The 24,121-nt window shown below is 41.1% G+C and overlaps 1 pseudogene; it reads left to right on the top strand.

The window, feature by feature from the left end:
• The first annotated feature begins 517 nt into the window (after positions 1 to 517).
• LOC101389710 (GTPase IMAP family member 1 pseudogene) overlaps positions 518 to 24,121 on the top strand; it is an 84,463-nt pseudogene continuing 60,859 nt past the window's right edge.

The following is a 24,121-nucleotide window of genomic DNA, read 5'->3' as shown; positions in this document are numbered from 1 at the left end:
CTTCCATCAGGATTCCTCATATTTTTAAATTAATTTTGTTATTGAGGTAATGTTGGTGTATAACATTATACAAATTTCAGGTGTACATCATTATATTTCGACTTCTGTGTAGACTACATCGAGTTCACCACCAAAAGGCTAGTTGCCATCTGTCACCGTCCTCAGATTTGATATCTTAAAAAAACAAACTGGGATCTGTTCTAGAACAAAATATATATTACACAAACGGAAAAAATAGTAAAATGCCAGATTTAAAATTGTAAACACTGCTTTCATCACAGCAGCATAAGAGGGGAACGCCACGGAAACTAGAAGAATAAGTACAACATCAGGGAGAGTGTCCTCAGTGATAAACCTTACCTGGCTTAGAGACTCGGAGTGACTTACATATTCGGGGCGATAAGAAATAAGGAAAAGAAGGGTGGGGAGTGGTTTCAACTTATCTAAATAAACTGTTTTTCTTTCCTTTTTGAACCATAGTTAAGTTGCCTACACTCCAGAGCCTCTTGATATGAACATGGCTGACTCTCAGGACAACGGTCTGAGGATTGTTCTGGTAGGGAAAACTGGAAGTAGGAAAAGTGCAACAGCAAACACCATCCTTGGGGCAGAAGTATTTGCTTCTAAAATTTCTGCCCACGCTGTTACCAAGACCTGTCAAAAAGCATCCCGGGAATGGAAGGGCAGGGACCTTCTTGTTGTTGACACCCCAGGGCTCTTTGACACCAGGAAGAGCCTGGAGACGACCTGTGAGGAAATCAGCAAGTGTGTCCTTTCCTCCTGCCCCGGGCCTCACGCCATCATAGTGGTTCTGCAGCTGGGCCGCTACACAGAGGAAGAGCAGAAAACCATTGCATTGATCAAGGCTGTCTTTGGAAAGGCAGCCATGAAGCACATGATCATCTTGTTCACTCGCAAAGATAGTTTGGAGGATCAGAGCCTAAGTCACTTTACAGCAGAGGCGGATGTGAAGCTAAGAAACATCATCCAGGAGTGTGGGAACCGCTACTGCGCCTTCAACAACAGAGCAGACGAAGCTGAGAAGGAAGCTCAAGTGCAGGAGCTGGTGGAGCTGGTGGAGAAAATGGTGCAGAACAACAGAGGGGCTTACTTTTCGGATGCCATCTACAAGGACGCAGAGGAAAGGCTGAAACGACGGGCAGAGGTCCTGAAGAAAATCTACGCTGATCAATTAGAAAAGGAAATTCAAAGAGTGGAAGAGGAGTGTGCTCAGGCGTGCAGGAAGACCATGCAGGAAAAAGAGGAAAAAATTAAATTACTGAAGATGAAATATGATGAAAAACTAAGAAGTGTAAGGGAGGAGGCCGAGAAGAATATCTTCAGCCAAATTTTTGATGGAATTATGAAGTTGCTTTTAAAAGTATATCATTTGCTCAAGAAGCATAATTTTTTCTCAATTTACCATGATTCGTTCAGCATCTCTCCAGCACGCTCCCTACTATTTTCCAGGCCTGCCCCTCCCCATAAATACCAACAAATTTAAGAAACTGCAAAATTGCTATGCTTGAGCAGTAATTCATTGTACATGGTTTAAAGACTCTAATATGAGGAATTTCAAGACCAAAATGCATCCTCTATTGAGTGTTAGCACCACCTGTGAAGCGCATTATGTCGGCCCCACGTGAGTTTTTTGCACCTGTCAGTGAAGCATCAGATTCCTCCAGTGGCATTGCTCTGTGGCTTGTGGAGATCTGCGAATTGACCAAATCTCTTGTTTTTCTCCTTCTCTTTCTTTTTCTAGGTGCTAACTTAAAATTCCCCAGACTATAAAATAAAATAGCTTCTGTACCGGATATTTCCCTTTTCCCCCTGCAGATCCACTCTCTACCCTTCTCCATCCTTCTCTTGCCCTGCCAGTCTGACCTGTAGGGACCACACCAGTGGATTCCATTGTCCTCTGACTTCTGCTTGAGCTCTGCCCATGGGGAGGTCCGCAGAGGATCTGTGGAGCTGGGAGAAGTAGACTAGGGTATTTTATCTCCTGGATCCCTCTCTGCCTGGTCATATCTGACCAGCTGCTACCCTCAACTGGAGGTCTGGCCACAGGCACCAGTGGCTCTCAGATCTGCACAGTAAAATAGCTCCTGTGTAGGAGACTCTTCACGCCAGGCCTGTGCTGTGTCTGCAGCACAACTTTTGACTGTTTCCAGGGATCACAACTTGACCTGAGAAGGAGCCTCATTTTTCAAAAATGCCCCAATCTGGTGATTAGGGTAAGAGGACAAGCTATAAGAGGTAGCCATAAAATAAAGAGACTAATTCTCTTTTAGGGTTCTTAACTCCAAATTCAATGCCACCTGAAGAGTTCCAGATACATTGTGAGAAGAGGAAAAGGTGTTAGAATGAGCACCTTAGCTCAAAGGGGGCAAATTTAACTGATAGTAAATTTGACCAAAAAAAAAAAAATCTTGTTAAAATAAAGGAATAGTTGAATATGGATGCGTAGTCTCTGGTATGTTTCTTAAAACATTGGTCTTGTTTATAATAGGTCTACATTTATAGAAAAACTTAAAGGAATCAAATATTTAAAGGATTTAATTTGGGAAATAGCAAGAAAGTATTTCTTCCCGTGGGAATAATAGTGCCATTGCTTTCTTTGATACCTGAAATTCAATAATTTTATTTACTTATCTTTTTTTATCCATTCATCTATATTTTCAAATTTATTGGCATAATTTTATTCATAGAATTCTCTTAAAAATTTTAAATTTCCTTTGAATATAAAATTGTATTCCTTTTTTTAATGCCTAGTATTTTTATTGTGTTCTCTCTCTTCTTGATTTTGATCAGTATTAGGAGAACTTTACTAGTCATTCTGAAAAATCAGCTTTAGTTTTTAAATTTTGACTTTCACTCATTTGTGCTCTTTTCCGTTTCATTAATTTCTGTTCCCATCTTTATTGTTTCCTTTCTTCTATGTTCTTTGGTTTTACTCTGTTGTTCTTTTTTCTAACTCTTTATTTTCAAATATATGTATTTAAGATTATGAATTTCCCTCTAAATACTACTGTAGCTTACTCCAAAAGTTTTGATTGTTTTTGTTGTTATTCAGTTCCAAGTATAGTTTTATTCATTAAGGGAATTACAAACTCCTCTGATTTCTAATAAAATGTGAATTCCCTCTACTCTATTTTCAGATATATCTTTAAAATTTCAGTGGGAAATTTACAAATTAGCAGAAGAAATAAAGGTAGTTTAAGGGCATAATCAGGGTTGAAGGGGCTGGGAGAGGCCCTGGTGGGGGAGGGGAACACTGGTTTATTTACACATGACACTGACTTGGACTTCACAGGTGACCTAACTCTAGTGTCCTCCCTTCAGCCTTTCCTGGTAAGGGTGGGGGCAGGGTGGTGTGCAGGAAGTGGGGAGAGGGGGGATTCAAGTCTGAGATTCTCAGGGCCACCAGCAGGCCCCTGCTACCTGAAGAGCTATCACCTACCTTTTCACCTGCCCATCCCCTGAAATATAGCCCAGCTACCTGGCTTCCTCCTCCTATCCTCTTTTAGCCCTCGATTTCTGTTCCATTCATTTGGGCTGTTAAATGTACTACTATTTTACTTTATCCTCTATTTATGTCATGTGGATGAGTCTCATCCACCCAAATAGACTGAGATCTTCTCTTACAAACACTATTGCATGGAGTTGAACACATAGAAGGTGCTCCACGAAGAGCTGTATTATGGAATAAGATAAAATGGGATAAATGGAAAGGGAAGGGATAAGACGGGTTGGATGGAGACAATGCTGTCTGTGAGAAATAAAGGCATGACTTTATGCCAACCACTGCCAGGACCAACATGCTTGTGACGTCTCTTTTGTGTTTGACACCATGGCCTCAGTGTCCTCTATGAGATATAAACTCGTTGACAAACGGGATCCATGGGCAAAAAATTATAAGGTGAGAAATTCTGGTCTTGAGAGTGAATCCTTTTCTTTGGGCTGCCCCACTGCACCCACACCACATCCCTCCCCACCACAGTCCAACCAGGACCCCTTCCCCAGCACACAGGTCCCACCACCTCCTCTTCACTCACCATTCCAGTTCCCCACAGCTTCTCGAACTGAGGTCCAAGTGATGTATTAAGGTCCCTTCTTGTCCTCAACATCCAAGTTTTTCTGACCAAAGCCTCAGACCCTCAGGACCAGGTTCCCTCTATCTTCCAGAGCCACCTTGTTCATCAGAAGGGCTACCTCAGATGTGCTAAGAAGACACAATTAATGGTTCCTTGGCCTCTTTCTTTGGGAACCAGGACACCAAAAGGGAGCTTGTTAGCTCTGGGCCTTCAGAGGTGGAGAGTGGAGATGAGGCATTGCCATTAGGAATAGAAGCAGAGAAAGGGGGATGAAAAGATAAACTGGACATTCTAGAGAGTTCTCCCAAGGTCTGCTCCTGGTCACAGGCTAAGATGTGAGAGTTCTCTCTACAAAGCCACAGGACACATTCTACAACGTCCTATTCCACGGTCAATGGTATTCTCTCTAGCTCCTAAAAATGACTGTAATTATATAAAATTCCTTATAATTTAGGTTACTTTCTCTGGGGTTTGGGATCCACAGATTACCATGTGGCCCAAGATGGTGAAGATGGCGATGAACATCAGCAACGTCATCACCATCATCTTTATCATCTTCCTGCTTCTCCTCCTCCATGAAGCAACTTATATTTGTGAAAATTCTTATCTCCATTGTTCTAATTGTCCTTCCCAGATCCCTGTGATGTGGTCCAAATAGATATGAAACTTTCTCTTAAAATATTAGGAAACTGAGGATCGACTGAGATACTAAGGTCATACAGTTAGATATGGAGTTGATATATAATCCAGGCTTCTGTTTTTCATATGTTCTCGTTAATTCTCCAGAAAAAGAAAACTGTTCTTCTCAATGATCTTTGCAATGAGACATCCTAAGGCCGGGAAACAAAATGACATTGACAAGCTAGAACCCTGCACTAAAACCAGCTGGATAATTATTTTGAAAATTCTTAAATGATAGTTCTTCCAAAGTAAATTTAGAAGAACAGACTGGAGGTGTTCTAAATAGGATCATTTCAGTAGAAAATAATCTGGAGCTTTTGGGTGAGCTAAAACTCAATGTGAACCAATGATGTAAAAAAGTTGTCACCAAAAATAAGGCTTGTGAACTCAGGCTATATTAACGGAAGTCGGGGCTTGACGGGAAGTAATACTCCCAACTCTCTCCAAGATGACCAGACAACACAGAGAAACACATCACCAATTCCAGGGACCAGGTTCTGGAGGGTATTGACCATCAGGGGAGTGTAGCAAAGAATATTAAAGTTGTGTGCAAAATAATCATACAGAAAATAGTAAAGAAACTGAGTACAAGTTTCAAGAAGAAGCTACTTGGCAATTATGCAGATCTGAAGAAATTCGCTGTCTATTGATCTGCAAAGCAGAAAACAGACAAATGGAAACATGTTTCAGGATTTCTTCACCGTAAAGGAAAATCTAAATGAGACCTTCAGAACTGGAAGAGGGTGCCATCGGCGAGGGAAGAGTAGAGTTTGAACAGAGAGCTTACAAAGCTTGATGATTTTAACCATGTGTGAAAAGACGTCAGGGCTTATGTAGGAGCGTGATATAAATGACCGCTAATGTGCTTTCCCATTTTACTAGTTTATGATTTCAGTCTAGCAGTAAGTCATCTACAGTATTAGGACAATACAGGAATTTATGCGGGATTTCAGAGCCAAATCTTTTAATCTTCCCCTTCACCCCCGAAAGTATCTACTCAACAAATCTGCTCCAGTGCTTTCATATCTAACTCTTAGGAAATCACCCATTTAGGGTTTTTTTAATTATGACTCCACAGAACCCCTGGGTTGGCACACTTGAAACTATTTACTCACACGCTGAGACATGGTTGTAGGGAATGGGGCGTGGGGTCTGAGGGGGAGAGAGGAACGGACTTGAGAAAGTGAACACACAGGAGGAGGTCAGGTCTGGATCTGTGCTGAGTGACAGGAGAGCCACCTCGCCCACATTGCCCCACGGAGACCTCGTGCAGGCATCACCGCCGCCAGGCAGTCTTGACCTGTAGGGTTGAGGGTTGAGCAGTGAGATGTGGGGTGGGGAAAATTGTGCAATATAACCCCCTCTGACTATTAAGGATTTCATTCTCTGGTCTCCCAGTGGTATTTGCCCAGTTTTGCCCATATTTTCAGTATTTCCCCACTTTCACACTGTGCCATTTCATGAGGCGCAGATGGGAAATGGAAAGAGCCAGTACAGTTTTTACGTGGTTAAACAAAAGTAAAAACAAAAACAAACACATACCAGAGACACCGTTATTTCCCAAACCTCCAGTAGGCAGCAATCTCCCAGAAACTTGACGGACAGATTCCCCCCCAAGCTCCCAACACGAACAATTGCTGGTGCACATTTACCAAACTATGCCACCTATTTAGCATGCTCGCCCACAACCCGAGCTCAGGCCATTCTAGCCCACACCTTCAGCTCAGGCTGAAACACAAAGTAAGGGCAAAAAACATATTCCAACTAAGTGGTTGTTTTGCTTGCTCACAAGAGAGTCAAAAGTGCTCACTGCTGTGCCTGCTGTGAATGAGGCCCTGGTGTGGGTTTGTAGACTCAGAGGAAAACCCTCCTGCTTCCCACTCAGGCCAGCACGAGACTAAGCGGGTCTTCAGAGCAAGGTTCAGCAAGATCTCCGTGGTGAGATCTCTCCTCGTCCCAGCCTGCCCCTCCAACCCATTCTGAGCGCCATCACACATACAGGGTAGAGGACGGGGCCCAACCTTCAAACTCTAACCTGTGAAGTGACCACAGCATTGTGTGACAGGGAAGGCAAAGGTGGAGGAGGTGAGACAGGGGGTGACCGTGGCGGAGACAGGAGGCAGTGTCACCGTGCACACAGGGAAGTCTACAACCAGCGGTCTTCTCATCATTTGAGCCGGTTATTGGAAATGGGCCAACACCGACTGTAGAACACAGACTTCCTGGGGACGTGCTGAGATGCGCATCATCAAAAACCCATGTCCTATACTTAATCAAACAAACAGAGACACTGCAAACAGTCCCCACCTGTCCAATCTGTAAGCTACATTGTAACAACTCACCCCTGGGCATCATTCCCTGCTTCGGTTTCAATGCTCTGGGTTTGCAAACTGTCTTTTTAGTGTGTGCACAACAAACTTTTATTAATTACTGCTTCGGTGATTCATTGGTTTTACTTCTGTTATTTCTGAACTTTCGACAATACCTAATAAAGGGGTACAGACTTGGGTGAATGATGGTGAACGTGTGTAGAGAAGAGATGTTTGATTGCAAGGGGGAGAACTGCAGACAGCAGCAGACACTGTTCAAGCCTGGCAGTGGCCCTGGGGGTGGAGCACGCTGACGCTCGATTCCTCTATTCCTGTCCAGCTCTCGCGGCAGCATTTGCTCCCACCACTGACGTTGAGGAACCAGCAAGAATTCAGGGCTATTCCAGTGCATCGTCTGGTTGCGGGGAGGGAGAAAAGGACTCGGAATACCAGGAAGGGGCTGCGGACACCCTGCCTCGGGGTTATTTTGTGCCAAGAGTAGATAAAGCTGACTTTTTACACTTAAATGTCTCCAACTCAACACTTCTCTGTGAACCTAGGAGTCAAAACCCCAGGACCAGAGGGCTCTTACCGATATTGCCCTGACAGGGCTCTTATTCCAAGCCTCCCAGATTTGGCAGTGTCCCTCCCCTGGTCTGGTCCCTATCGATGATCTCCCATTAGGGACCACTGGTCCTCTGAACCAGCCCTGCAGAGTTACAACCACCTTCCATCCAGCCCTCTGAGACTCGAGTCAGCCTTGACGGGTTGGTGGGCCTGGGCTGGCGCTAAGCGGTGAGCAGGGCTCTCGCGCTCATGGGGAAGGCCAGAAATATTGGGGAGCTTTAAGGTCATAGTAGGAAGAGACCTTAGATCGCCTGCCACAACCCTCATTTTAACCATAAAACAAGTGACGCTCGTGGCTTTATGAGTCTCGCGTAAGGCCGTAAAACACAGTGGCAGCCTCATGCCCACAACCTTCATCTTCTGCCCTCAGACCCACATTCTTTCCATTCTGCTTGTGTATTAATGGGGAAACAAGTGCCAGGCGACAATGGGAAAGTCCAGTACCGACGGGCTCACAGGGGAAAGCCAGTACCACTGCTCAAACAGAAGAGTCCTAATGTTACTAACGTGGTCACGTGGTACTGTGTATGGTAACCCACAAAGAGGGTGAGAACTCGTGTGTTAGTGGGAAGAGGCAGAGATGACTTTAGGGGAAGGCTAACAAGAAAAGTCCCTATGTATTTTAGTGGGTGGTCTAGTGGTTAAGATCCGGCAGTCTCGCCGCCACTGCCAGGGTTCGTTTCCTGGTTGGGGAACCACACCACCTGTCCGTCTCTTGTCACACTGTGGCAGCTGCGTGTTGTTGTGATGCTGAAAGCTATGCCGCCGGCATTTCAAACACCAGCAGGGTCACCCATGTTGGACAGGTTTCAGCAGGGCTTCCAGATAAAGACAGAATAGGAAAGAGGACCTGGTCACCCACTTCCAAAAAATTGGCCATGAAACCCCTATGAATAGAAGGAGAGCATTGTACGACAGAGCGCTGGAAGGTGAGAGGATGGCGCAAAAAGACCGGGCAGGGTTCTGTTCTGCTGTGCACAGGGATGCCGGGAGCTGGAATCAACTACACAGCACTAATAACAACAACAATATATTTTAATGCAGTAGAACAAGGGCTTTTGTAGTTAATACACTCCCCTTTGTTAACGTCAATACAATTCTCTTGTAGGAATTCAGATTCCTGTCACTGTATGAGAATGTCTCATGGCCACTGAGTCATACTTATAGGAAAACGGGGCCTTGCAACCATCTCTGACCACCCTAGCCTAATGGTCTGCGTACAGCCTTAAATTTCTCCATTTCTCAGAAAAGGAAATCATTGCTTAGTCTCCAGATGAAATTAACTTCTGAAGCAAATTCCTCCATAAATGTGCTAAACTCAGAAAAGCCTGAAAGTATGAGAAGCTGGGAATGGGCTGGAGGCTGGCCACCACGGGGTGTACGTGTGTGTGCGTGTGCATGTGCACACACGTGTACTTTGGTTGGAGCATTCAAGTCTCCGTAAGCATTCAAGTCTCTGAGGAGGAGTCCAGAGTGGCCTTTCCAGAAAAGCCAGTGCCTCTGCTCTACTCTGTGAGCTTCAGTTCTGGAATGTGTCAGGACCCCAAGCCAGGATTGAGGGAAGAGTGTTCTTGTAAGGTTGGTGCTTAGCTTCCCTGATTTAGCAGGGTAAGGCACTGGGACCAGGGTTGTTAAAAGGACATTGTGCGAGAAAGAGAGAAAGGAAATGAAGTGGAAGAGAGGGACACAGACTAAGAGTGGTAAGTCAAACACACAGTTTGAGGGGTAGGAGAGGGGAGAGAAGGGGGCGTTTATGTTGGGAGAAGGAAACTTCCCTCTTGCCCCAGTTTCGCTTCTTGAGTTTAATCTGCATTTACCAGGCCAAGATTGTGTAACTCAGACTTATCCTGTGTCTGTTGCTCAAGAGACCATCACTATAGGTCACAATTCACATGTCTTGGCCTGGAATTCACAGATTCACATCAGGCTGCAAACTTTCTTCACAGCCCTGTTGCCTTCTAGTTTTCTACCTCATAAGAGATGCAACAATAGGCTTGGGGTCCTGAAAGTTAGATTCCAGTCTCTGGCCCCACACTCATCCTCTGAGTAACATTGGTCAAGTTACTCATCTTTCTGAATCTTATTTTTACTTGTTTAGAGGTGGAGATAATAATCTCTACTTCCCAGTGTTGCTGTAAGTATTAAAAGAGAATAAGATACACAACACAGTGCTTAGCCAGAAGTAATTAAATAAATGGTAGATGTGTCTGCTCCACACAGTTCACCTGTTTCCTTTTCCATATAATGCTAACTTCTACCTTCAAGCCATCATTCATGCTGTTTCCTCCCACCTGTCTATTAGTATGCCCCCAAACCTCTCCACATATCCAAATGCCCCCATCCTTTAGTGAAGACTTCCCCCGTGATCTCCCACATGACAACTTGAGATCATTGATCCATCCTCCGCCGCCTGTCAATCAAACACTGCCTCTTGGACTCCATTTTTCCATGTGTTTTGGTTTTGTCTTCTCAGCAATATGCCTGTAAAAGCGAAGCCAGATTGGTTTCTTCTTCTTTTTTCCCTTACAGCACCCTCTGGCACATGACAGGTACATCAGAGACTTCAGACTCTACTTGGAGTTTATGTAAATGGTCTGCTTACTCTGATGGTCCTCAAAGTCATAGAAACTAGTAATATTAGCTATTTTGCAGACTTACTGTGTACTAGACCAGTGCTTCTCAAAGTGTGTGCCACCAGCATCAGCATGAATTGGAAAGTTGTTAGAAATGCAAACTCTTGGGCTGCATCCCAAACTTACTGAACCAGAAACTGGAACTAGAGTCCAATAATCTGTGTTTGAACACACCCTCCAAGGGAGTCTGATACATGGCAAAGTTTGAGAACCATCGGGCTAAGGCATTGTCTGTAGGTCTTTCACATATGAGTAAATCAGATAAAAGGAATAGACAAAGCACATCAGAAATTTCAAGGTTTTAGGTGAGAAAATTAGCATAGGACCCTCTGATCTAAGATGGACCTGGAAGAAACAAAATGAAGGGGTGCTTTGGGCAATCAGGAAACAGCCTAAATATCCTATGTAGGGAGCAAAGCCAGAAAGTTGGGGTGTCTTAGAGATAAACCTCCTACTTTTGTGTATAGGGTACAGGGCTCCAGTTCCACAGCTGGAACCCAGACACGATGGTGACCCAACTTCAACACGCAAATGACGACAATGCCCTAGTGAGGTCCTTGGGCCAGCAGTATTAGCATCACCAGGGAACTTATTAGAAATCCAGTTTTTCAGGCTCCACCCAAATCCTACTGATTCAGAAACTCCAGGGATGTTGCTTAGTCCTATATGTTTTAACAAGCTCTTCAGGTGATCCTGATGCAGGCGAAGTCTTTAAATGACTGTGCTAGGCATGGGGGCTAAATGCTTTGCATGCATTTTTTCATTTAATTCTGACAACCCTATAAGTACTTTAAATTTTTCCCATTTTAAGATGAAGGAGATTAGGGTCAGATTTGACCAAGAGCACACAGTTGGTCACTGGCCCAACAGGAATTGAAACTGTCTGATTCCAAAACCCCATTGAGTATATGGAGTATATATTTTGGCCATATGTGGTCACTGATGCACTCTGGGTAACTAAAAATGTGTGTGGGAGGGTTTGGGGCAGGAGGAAGAGGGCAAGTTAGAAATAGAGCAGTCTCTACAATATCACTGGATGGTATTCAAACCCAGGATCTGGTAGTAAATTAGACCTGTGGACCTTATCTCCTTTATAAGACCCTGCCCATCTGAGAGCTACGGGTCACAGACTACACCAAAGGAACCTTCCAGCCAATACCTGGTATTTGAGGACTTATATCTTCAACTCTTCACTTGAACTACGTTGATCTGTGTTTGGCTTCTTTAGCCTCCTTCTCAATGTCTCCCTGTGTGTTGTTTTCTTTGCCTACCCATTATCCTGGTGGAAAATCCTTACTCATAAGAGAAGAAGGACAGCTCAAGGAAAGTGGGCTGCAGATGCATATTTGGGCAGAGGGGAATTTCAGTCCCTTCAGATCACACCAGATGAGACAGTTCTCCACTGTCTCAGAGGACAGAGCTTACCTCTGGTCTTGCAGTTTCCTTTCAGACTGAAACAGGAACAGTTATTTTTCACTCTTGGCAAAAACACCCAGGAACCAAGTTCTTTTCAAGACATAGTTGAACTCAGAGAGAAGGAGAAGTTAAAGTGAAAAGGTCTTATGTGGGAAGTGGTTGGAGAGGAAATGAAGGGCTGATAGGGTCCTGAGCACAGGCGAAGGTATCAGGAAACAGATTGGGGCCAAGACCTCAGCGGACTCACCTCAAAGTCCACAGCCAGGGCTCCTCTCCAGCTCACTTTAACCATGATTGTTCTGTTTTCATCACTAAGGGGATGGAGTGTGTGGGGAGGCAGAGGAAGTGAAGGAGAACACAGAGAAAAACCCCAATAAAGCTACCCAAATGCAGACCGTGTAAAGCAGGATGAGGGACAGAGCTTTCGAATTCATTCTTCACACAGCCTACAATTACACACATCTGACCGTGACATAACGCCAAGTCAATCCTGGGGTGATTTTCTATTTTTCATAAGAAAGCATTCGGGATCCAAACTTGATGATAAGTCCCTGTACAAATCATTTGCCTCAATCTCCAGCCTCATTTCTACACAATCCGACTTCCTGCTTTTACCAAGGAAGGGCTCGCTATCCACTGTGCACAGAAGCCAATACCATGGCACTGGCCTTTGAGAAAAGAAAAAGCTTTACTGTGAAGTTCATCAGCAAGGATACAGGAGGCAAGGCTCTCAAATCTGTCTCCCCAGTCCAAGGTTCAGAGCAAAATTTAAGGAGTTAGGGACTACTAAGCTGCAGCTGGGCCCATGTAAGCTGATTGGCTAGTCGCGAATGAGTTCATATATGGCAATCAAGCTACTTGGGCTGCTGGAAGCTAGATTTTCCTTATTGAAGGCCAGGGTCATCCTGGGGCTATGGGTTCCCACCTGGCACATGCGCAGTGCTGTCTCTGTTATTGAGCAAGGTTTGATTCATCAACAACCTGTTTTAAAGAAGCAAACTAGTTTAAACTGGGCAATGTTTTATGTGCTGTTTCACTGCCTCTAGGTTCTAGCCATCCTTGGCTTCCTTTGAATATCTGAGAGCTCCATGTTGTCACTTGCCTTGAAATATGCTGTTTCTTTTTCCTGGAAATACCTCCAATCCCTTTCCCTAACTTCTATTCACTGTACGATTTTGGCTCAAACCAGGTTATTTCTTCTCAGAAGTCTTTTCCTACTACCCCCCTGCCATTAGTTTACCTTATCTCTTACACACTCCCAATGCACCCTAGCATTCTCCTTAATAAAACTCACCATGCTAAAGTTTTTGCTCCATGTCAGGCTCGCCTAAGAAAGGAGATAGAGTTGGCGGAAAGGTGGTGATGGTAAAAATCTTATTTTCTTAAAAGATACAACCAGAATTCTTCTGGAGTGGAAAGATCTAATCATAAAAACACCATGGTTGATATGTTTGGAAGAAAGATGAGACCCTGAAACCAAATACAGCTAGAACCAGGGCAATCAAAGAGAGAAGAATTCCTCTGTTTTAAAAATGGAGAAGATCACTCATGAAGAAATGCAAAAATCCTAAACTACCTATTAACAAATAGAATCCAGCAGTACCTTAAACAATAAAGATTTGTTATAAGTGTGCAAGGAAGGCTCAACATCAGGAAATAGTTTCATATAATTTAATGTGTTATACAGCTATGTAGCCACATAATCTAATCATCTCCCTAACTGTTGAAAGGTAATTTGGTAAAATTCAACATCTAATAATTGGTTACTTTTTACCATAATAAAATTTTCCATCTCAAACTCAAACTTATTTAATGGGAAACACTGAGGTATTGCCACAAAAGGTAGGAACAAGGAGGGAGGCCTCCTATCATAGTGATTATTTAACATTCTTCTGGACACTAGCTGTAATAAACTAACAGTGATTGAAATTGGAAGTTTTTTAAAAAATTTAAGAGAAGGAGGTAAAATGATCATTTCTGGCCACATAAAGAACTTCTATAAATCAATATCAAGATGATTAACAACAGAATTTAAACATGGGCAACAAATCTATAAGACAGATATCACTAAAAAATTGACATAGTTCTTCAACATATGAAAAATGATTCAACCACAGTCATATGACTAAAACATATAAAAATCACACTAAGATACAATTTTTCACCAGATAGGCAGATAAAATCATGAGCAAGGATATGGTGAAATGAATAAAATGCCAGTATAACTAATTTGGTTAAAATTTTTATTGTGGGCAATTCAGTAATAACTATCAAAATTACAAATGCATGTGCAAATTGTCCAGCAATTCTAGGAATCTATTCAGGTGATCCAATTATCTAATCACTGTATAACAAAACACTCCAAAGCTCGGTGGCATAAAACAACAATTTTATTTTGCTCATGATTTTATGTGTCAGGAATTTGGGCAGAGCACTGAGTGTACGACTTGCCTCTGCTCCGTGCAGACTGGGGCTTCGGTTGGAGTGGCTCAAATGGCAGCAGATAGCTGGGGCACTAGACAAGAGCCACATGTCTGTGCCCACTGGTTGTCAACTGTGTTCCTAGGTTCTTCATGTTGCATCAGCTGGGGCTGGAATGTCCAAGACGGCTTCTTGACTCCCTCACCAATGACAGCACTCTTCTCCTGGTGGTTTTGATTCCCTAGTTCATCACAGTAAGGTAAAGTCAGAGGTACTTAAAGAGATTATTGACCAGCTTTATTCACTGAGAGAGGAGGGAGATCAAAGAGCAGTCATGGTGGCTGTTCAGTGGGGGTGAAGATGTGTGAGGATGAACTGGTGAAGGAGAGGCTAGAACAACCCATGCCTGAGGTTTGTCCCTGTCCAATTCCAAGGAACTAGGAACTGTCTCTACATCGTGGTACCAGATGGCACACGGTTTACCTCTGGTGCCATGGCTCCAGAAGAGATGATTCTGACCCATCATCTGAAACCATAGACAAAGCAATGCAATGGGATAAAACTCAAAATGGGCATCTCTTTGTGTCCCCTTGCTTGCTAACAAACACCTCTTGGTAATGTAACACTGTGCTGGTAATCACATCTTTTAGTGGAATACTTCTGTTATACCTTTTGTGAAGGACCTAGTCCTCCAGTTGCTGGGGGTGCTGCCAGCTGTCAGCCTTATCTGGAAATTGGCTTCTGCTGAGGAAAGAAGCCTTACGTAAGGTCAAGCATTCTTCCCAGGGGAAGTTCATGTCCAATAATTGGTCAATTGGATTAAGCCCAGCCCACTCACCTTCACTCCAAATGTCCATCCAAACTTTAGATCTTCTGTGGAGTGGACATTTGTTGTAACTCCATCTCAGTCTCACTCCCCCTGCCTAAACCTGTCTTCCTTCCTTCTCCCTGTTAATCCTGAGAAGACTCCCTAATAAACGTCCTACATTCTTATCTCCACCTCGACAGTCTGCCTTCCTTGGAACCCAAGCTTTTATACACACACACACACATCGTCTAAATTGGTAAACTTGTTAACATACTTTACAATACTAATAAGTTAAAAGAGAAAAATCATGGAATTGTTTCAATCAATATTAAAAGAAAATTTTCTAAATTTACACCTCAGATAAAAAGCTTTATCGTGAAACAAGGCTAAACATAGTGTACATTGATTTTAAAATTAATTAATTAAATGGAGAAAACCAGCACCAGTGTTAATGAAGAGATATTAGATGCTTTAAATTAAAATAAAAAATAAAAGTACAACATTAGCTCACTATTTTTTTTTCTTTTTTTGAGGAAGATCAGCCCTGAGCTAACATCCATGCCAATCCTCCTCTTTTTGCTGAGGAAGACCAGATCTGAGCTAACATCTATTGCCAATCCTCCTCCATTTTTTTTTCCCCAAAGCCCCAGTAGATAGTTGCATGTCATAGTTGCACATCCTTCTAATTGCTGTGTGTGGGACACTGCCTCAGCATGGCCGGAGAAGCGGTACGTGGGTGCGCGCCCAGGATCCGAACCCCGGACCGCCAGTAGCGTAGCGTGCGCACTTAATCACTAAGCCATGGGGCCGGCCCCCTAGCTCGCATTTTTTTTTTTTTTTTTACTTTTTTGTTTATTGCAGTAACATTGGTTTATAACATTGTAAAAATTTCAGGTGTACATCATTGTACTATTTCTGCATAGATTACATCATGTTCACCACCAAAATACTAATTACAACCCATCACCACACACATGTACTGAATTATCCCTTTCACCCTCCTCCCTCCCCCCTTCCCCTCTGGTAACCACCAATCCAATCTCTGTCCCTATGTGTTTGTTTATTGTTGTTATTATCTACTACTTAATGAAGAAAATCATACGGTATTTGACCTTCTCCCTCTGACTTATTTCACTTTGCATTATACCCTCAATGTCCATCCACGTTGTCACAAATGGCTGTATTTCATCGTTTCTTATGGCTGAGTAGTATTCCATTGTGTATATATACCACATCTTCTTTTTTTTTTTAATTTTTTGTTTATTGCAGTAACATTGGTTTATAACATTGTATAAATTTCACGTGTACATCATTATACTTCTATTTCTGCATAGATTACATCATCTTAACCACCCAAATACTAATTACAACCCATCACCATACACATATGCCGAATTATCCCTTGTGCCCTCCTCCCTCTCCCCTTCCCCTCTGGTAACCACCAATACAATCTCTGTCTCTATGTGTTTGTTTATTGTTGTTATTATCTACTACTTAATGAAGGAAATCATACGGTATTTGACCTTCTCCCTCTGACTTATTTCACTTTGCATAATACCCTCAATGTCCATCCATGTTGTCACAAATGGCTGGATTTCATCGTTTCTTATGGCTGAGTAGTATTGCATTGTGTATATATACCACATCTTCATTACCCATTCGTCCCTTGATGGGCACTTAGGTTGATTCCAAGTCTTGGCTATTGTGAATAACGCTGCAATGAACACAGGGGTGCATGTCTCTTTATGCATTGGTGTTTTCAAGTTCTTTGGATAAATACCCAGCAGTGGAATAGCTGGATCCTATGGTAGTTCTATCCTTGATTTTTTGAGGAATCTCCATACTGTTTTCCATAGTGGCTGCACCAGTTTGCACTCCCACCAGCAATGTATGAGAGTTCCCTTCTCTCCACATCCTCTCCAACACATGTTGTTTCCTGTCTTGTTAATTATAGCCATTCTGACGGGTGTGAGGTGATATCTCATTGTGGTTTTGATTTGCATTTCCCTGATAGTTAATGATTTTGAACATATTTTCATGTGTCTGTTGGTCGTCTGTAAATCTTCTTTGGAGAAATGTCTGTTCAGGTCTTTTGCCCATTTTTTAATTGGGTTGTTAGTTTTTTTGTTGTTGAGATGCATGAGTTCTTTATATATTTTGGAGATTAAGCCCTTATCAGATGTATGGTTTGCAAATATCTTCTCCCAATTGATAGGTTGTCTTTTCGTTTTGTTGATGGTTTCCTTTGCTGTGCAGAAGCTTTTTAGTTTGATGTAGTCCCATTTGTTTATTTTTTCTATTGTTTCTCTTGCCCGGTCAGACATGGTGCTTGAAAATACGTTGCTAAGACTGATGTCGAAGAGCGTACTGCCTATGTTTTCTTCTAGAGTTTCATAGTTTCAGGTCTTACATTCAAGTCTTTAATCCATTTGGAGTTAATTTTTGTGTATGGAGTAAGGTAAGGGTCTACTTTCATTTTTTTGCATGTGGCTATCCAGTTTTCCCAACACCATTTGTTGAAGAGACTTTCTTTTCCCCATTGTATGTTCTTGGCTTTTTTGTCAAAGATTAGGTGTCCATAGATGTGTGGGTTTATTTCTGGGCTTTCTATTCTATTCTATTGATCTGTGTGTCTGTTTTTGTGCCAGTACCATGCTGTTTTGGTTACTATAGCTTTGTAGTATATTTTGAAATCAGGGAGCGTGATACCTCCAGCTTTGTTCTTTTTTCTCAGGATTCCTTTAGCAATTCGGGGTCTTTTGTTGTTCCATATAAATTTTAGGATTCTTTGTTCTATTTCTGTGAAAAATGTTGTTGGAACTTTGATAGGGATTGCATTGAATCTATAGATTGCTCTAGGAAGTATGGACATCTTAACTATGTTAATTCTTCCAATCCAAGAGCACAGAATATCTTTCCATTTCTTTGTGTCTTCTTCAATTTCTTTCAGCAATGTTTTATGGTTTTCCGTGTACGGCTCTTTCACCTCTTTGGTTAAGTTTATTCCTAGGTATTTTATTCTTTTTGTTGCAATTGTAAATGGGATGGTATTCTTAATTTCTCTTTCTGCTACTTCGTTGTTAGTGTATAGAAATGCAACTGATTTTTTATGTTGATTTTGTATCCCACAACTTTACCATATTCGTTTATTACTTCTAAAAGTTTTCTGGTGGATTCTCTAGGGTTTTCTATATATAAAATCATGTCATCTGCAAATAGTGACAGTTTCACTTCTTCCTTTCCAATTTGGATCCCTTTTATTTCTTTCTGTTGCCTGATTGCTCTGGCTAGGACTTCCAGTACTATGTTGAATAGGAGTGGTGACAGTGGGCATCCTTGTCTGGTTCCTGTTCTTAGAGGGATAGCTTTCAGTTTTTCACCATTGAGGATGATATTAGCTGTGGGTTTCTCATATATGGTCTTTATTATGTTGAGGTACTTTCCTTCTATACCCATTTTATTCAGAGTTTTTATCATAAGTGGATGCTGTATCTTGTCAAATGCTTTCTCTGCATCTATTGAGATGATCATGTGATTTTTATTCTTCATTTTATTAATGTGGTGTATCACTTTGATTGACTTGCGAATGTTAAACCATCCCTGCATACCTGGAATAAATCCCACTTGATCATGGTGTATAATCTTTTTAACGTATTGTTGTATGCGATTTGCTAGTATTTTGTTGAGCATCTTTGCATCGATGTTCATCAGTGATATTGGCCTGTAATTTTCTTTTTTTGTGTTGTCCTTGTCTGGTTTTGGTATCATGGTAATGTCGGCTTCGTAGAATGAGTTAGGGAGCTTCCCCCCCTCCTCAATTTTTTGGAAGAGTTTGAGAAGGAGAGGTATTAAGTCTTCTTTGAATGTTTGGTAGAATTCACCAGGGAAGCCGTCTGGTCCTGGACTTTTATTTTTGGGGAGGTTTGTGATTACTCTTTCAATCTCCTTACTGGTGATTGGTCTATTTAAATTCTCTACTTCTTCTGGATCCAGTTTTGGAAGGTTGTATGATTCAAAGAATTGATTCATTTCTTCCAGATTGTCGAATTGGTTGGCATATAGCTTTTCACAGTATTCTCCTATAAAATTTTGTATTTCTGAAGTGTCTGTTGTAACCTCTCCTCTTTCATTTCTGATTTTACTTATTTGTGCTTTCTCTCTTTTTTTCTTGGTGAATGTAGCTAACGGTTTGTCAATTTTGTTGATCTTTTCAAAGAACCAGCTCTTGGTTATATTAATTTTTTCTATTGTTTTTTTGATCTCTATTTCATTTATTTCTGCTCTGATTTTTATTATTTCCCTTCTTCTACTGATTTTGGGCTTTGTTTTTTCTTCTTTTTCCAGTTCCTTTAGGTGCATTGTTAGATTGTTTATTTGAGATTTTTCTTTTTTGTTGAGATAGTCCTGTATTGCTATAAACTTCCCTCTTAGAACCTCTTTTGCTGTATCCCATAAATTCTGGCATGTCGTATTTTCATTTTCATTTGTCTCCAGGTATTTTTTGATTTCTTATTTGATTTCTTCGTTGACCCAGTCGTTGTTCAGTAACATTTTGTTTAATCTCCATGTATTAGTGGCTTTTCTGATTTTCTTCCTATAGGTGATTTCTAGTTTCCTACCATTGTGGTCAGAAAAGATGCTTGGTATTATTTCAATCTTCTTAAATTTATGGAGACTTGTTTGTCTAATATGTGATCAATCCTGGAGAATGTTCCATGTGCATTTGAAAAGAAAGTGTATTCTTCGGTTTTTGGGTGGAATGCTCTGTATATATCTACTAGGTCCATCTGTTCTAGTGTATCATTTAAGGCCAATGTTTCCTTATCGATCTTCTGTTTGGATGATCTATCCGTTGGTGTAAGTGGAGTGTTAAAGTCCCCTACTATTACTGTGTTACTGTCTATTTCTCTTTTTATGACTGTTAATAATTGCTTTATATATTTAGGTGCACCTACATTGGGTGTGTAGATGTTTACAAGTGTTATATCCTCTTGTTGGATTGTTCCCTTGACCATTATGTAATGCCCTTCTTTGTCTCTTTTTACAGTTTTTGTTTTAAAGTCTATTTTGTCTGATATGAGTACTGCTATCCTGGCTTTCTTCTCATTGCCATTTGCATGGAGTATCTTTTTCCATCCCTTCACTTTCAGTTTGTGAGTGTCTTTAGGTCCGAAGTGTGTCTCTTGTATGCAGCATATATACAAGTCACAGGTTGCTTAACAATGGGGATACGATCTGAGAAATGCCTCATTGGGTGATTTCATTGTTGTGTGAACATCATAAAGTGTGCTTACACAAACCTAGATGGTATAGCCTACTACACACCTAGGCTACATGGTTCTAATCTTATGGGACCACTGCCATATATGCGGTCCATTGTTGACTGAAATGTCATCATGCAGCACATGACTGTATGCAAAATGGATCAAACAGCTCAATATAAGAGTTAAAACTATAAAACTCTTGAAAGAAAACACAGGTATAAATCTTCATGACCATGTGTTAAACAATAGTTTCTAATATATGACACCGAAATCACAAAGAAAAATAGAAAAACTGGATTTCATCAGAATGTAAAATTTTGCCCATCAAAGAACACCAACAAAAAAATGAAAAGACAACCCGTGGAATGAGAAAAAATATTTGCAAATTATATATCTGAAAAAGGTCTAGAATCAAGAATATATAAAGAACTCTTTCAACTCCACAATAAAAATAGAAATAACTCAATATTAAAATGGGCAAAAGATTTGGATATATCTCCAAAGAAGATATACAAATGGCCAATAAACACATGAAAAGATGCTCAACACCATTAGTCATTAGGGAAATGGAAATAAGATACTACTTCATACTCACTGGGTTGGGAAGGAAGGAAGGAAGGAAGGGAGGGAGGGAGGGAGGGAGGAAGGAAGGATGGAAGGAAGGAGGAAAGAAGGAAGGAGGAAGGAAGGAAGGAGGAAGGAAGGAAGGAAGGAAAGGAGAGAGAGGGAGGGAGAGAGAGAGAGAGAAAGGAAAGAAAGAAAGAGAAAGAAAGAAAGAAAGAAAGAAAGAAAGAAAGAAAGAAAGAAAGAAAGAAAGAAAGAAAGAAAGAAAGAAAGAAAGAAAGAAAGAAAGAAAGAAAGAAAGAAAGAAAGAAGGAAGGAAGGAAGGAAGGAAGGAAGGAAGGAAGGAAGGAAAGAAAGAAAGAAAGAAAGAAAGAAAGAAAGAAAGAAAGAAAGAAAGAAAGAAAGAAAGAAAGAAAGAAAGAAAGAAAGAAAGAAAGAAAGAAAGAAGGAAAGAAAGAAGGAAGGAAAGAAAGAAGGAAAGAAGGAAGGAAAGAAAGAGAAAAAGAAAGAAAGAAAGAAAAAGAAAGGAAGGAAGGAAGGAAGAAAGAAAGAAAGGAAGGGAAAGAAAAAGAAAAACAAATACTGGTGAGGCTGTGGAGACATTGAACGCTTACATTGCTGGTGAGGATGCAAAATGGTGCAGCCATTGTGGAAAACAGTGTGGCAGTTTCTCAAAAAGTTAAATATAAAGTTACCACGTGACTTAGTGATTCTACTCTTAGGTATATATCCAAGAGAACTGAAAACATTTGTTCATACAAAACTTCTACAAGACTGGTAAAAGTAATTTTCATAATAGTCAAAAAAGTGGAAATACCCTAAATGTACATCAATTGATGAGTGGATAAACAAAATAAGGTATATCATACAGTGAATATTATTTAGCCATAAAAAGGAATGGAGTACAGCTACATGCTACAACATGAATGAACATTGGAAGCATTATGCTAAGTGAAACAAGCCAGACATGAAAGACCACATAAGATATGGTTCTTTTTATATGAAATGTCCAGAAACTGCAGTGAGCTCATGAGAGTGTCCTTAAAAGGGTTTTAGTTTTAGTTCCTTGCACTCTGTTAACATTTATACTCAGCTTCACTTTTTAAGCTGTCCCGCCCTCTTCCGGGTTGAATTTTGTTCTCCTAAAAAAACCATGTTGAAGACCTAACCCACAGTACCTATGAATGTGATGAATGTGACCTTATTTGGAAATAAGGTCTCTGTAAATTTAATTGTTAAGATAGGGCCATTAGTGTGGGCCTTAATCCATTATAACTGGTATCTGTAACAGAAGAGGGAAATTTGGACTCAGACACATACAGAGAGGGAAGACAGTCATGTGAAGATGCAGGCAGAGATTGGAGTAATACTGCTACAAGCCTAGGAAAACATGGGGTCACCAGAAACTGGAAGAGGCAAGAAAGGATCCTCCCCTACAGTCTTCAGAGGGAGTATGGCCCTGCCAACACCTTTATTTTGGACTTCTGGCCTCCAGACCCGTGAAAGAATAAATTCCTGTTATTATAAACCCCCTATTTGTGGTACTTTGTTGCCACAGCCCTAGGAAACTACTACCCCCTCCATGTTGTGATTCCCTCTAGTTAACCCTGGTCAACACACAAGAATCACATGTTGTTGGGAGAAGAAATGGCAGGTCATACATAGGTCTGGGTAGGCAGGGCAGTAAGAAGAGTGCAGGCTGCCCCCACATCATGCTCCTCTAAGAATGGCATGGTGATGGCAGCAATGACCTAGGAAGGACACGGGTCCTGGAGGGCCAGCTACTGACCAAAATCAAAGCAAGCTGAGGCCCACCATGGAGCTGAGTGACATCAAGCACAGGGTGATCCTGGAGTGGCTGATGCACAAGGGCAAACTTGGAAGCACCAGGAAATGTATACTTTATGATCCTAAATACATAGTGGGATGGGGAGTGGGGTGCCTGGGTCCCAACATTCTGTAGACAGGGGATATAGAAGCAGCAGAACCTTGAGAGATATATTATGCTCTTCTTCCATGGTGGTACAGGATCATCTCCAGATTTTTCATCAGAAACCATGGAGACAAGAAGAAAGTGACCATACTTTTCAAGTGTAGAAAGAAAAGGGCTGTCAACCAAGAATTCTATAGCCAGAGAAAATATCCTTCGAGAATGAAGGGAATCAGGGCATTCTCAGATGAAGGAAAATTAATTAAGAGACTTTGTCACCAGCAAACCTACTCTAAAACAATGACTAAAGGATGTTCTGAAACAGAAAAGAAACAATAAAGGAAGGAACCTCGGAACACCAGGAAGAAAGAAAGTAGTAAAAAAATCCTTCTCCTCTTGAGTTTTCTAAATTATGTTTGATGGTTGAAAAAAAATTATAACACTGTCTGATGTGGTTCTAAATTTATGTAGATGAAATAAATTTAAGACAATTATATTGTAAACAAGGGAGGTTAAGGGATGTAAAGGGAGGTAAAGTTTGTATATGTCACTCAAACTGGTAAGACAATAACACCAGTGGACTGTGGTAAGTTGTGTACGTATACTTTAATACCTAAAGCAGCCACTAAAAAGTCATCCAGAAAGGTACAATTAAAAACACTATATATAAATCAAAATAGAATTCTAAAACTTGTTCAAGTAACCCACAGGAATGTAGAGGGGAAAACAGAGAAATGACAACCAGAGAGGACAATGATAAAAACAAAAGATAATGGCAGACTGATGCCCTAACATTGCAATAATTATATTAAATGTAAGGGATCTAGACACACCAATTAAAAGACAGAGATTTGCAGAATGGATAAAAACACATGACTTGTCTGTATGCTGCTTACAAGAAAACCATTTTAAATTTTATAGTAGAAACAGGTTGAAAATAAAAGGATGGAAAGAGATAAATAGTGCAAATATTAGTCATGGAAAGGAAAGAAGGAATGGCTGTATTAACATTAAATAATGTAGATTCAGAACAAAGAAAAATACCAGATGCAGAGAGAGACATTATATAGTGATAAAATGGTCAATACACTGAGAAGACAAAGCAATTCTAAATGTGTGTTCTCAAACAGCATAGATGCAAAATATGTGATAGAACTGAAAGGAGAAATAGACAAATCTACAACTACAGTTAGAGACTTTAAACTTCTCTCTCAACAACTCATAGAACAACTACATAGAGAATGAGCAAGGATATAGAAGAATTCAGTAACACCATCAATAAACAGTATGTAATTGGTATTTATAGAACACTCCAGAAAACAACCACAGAAGACACATTCTTTTCAAGTGCACATGGAACATATGCTAAGATAG

This window comes from Ceratotherium simum, chromosome 1, assembly GCF_057802395.1.
Source record: "Ceratotherium simum simum isolate JZ-2026a chromosome 1, ASM5780239v1, whole genome shotgun sequence".
NCBI lineage: Eukaryota > Metazoa > Chordata > Mammalia > Perissodactyla > Rhinocerotidae > Ceratotherium > Ceratotherium simum.
Note: the sequence above shows the minus strand (reverse complement) of the source record. Positions and strands in the feature narration are given on the sequence as shown.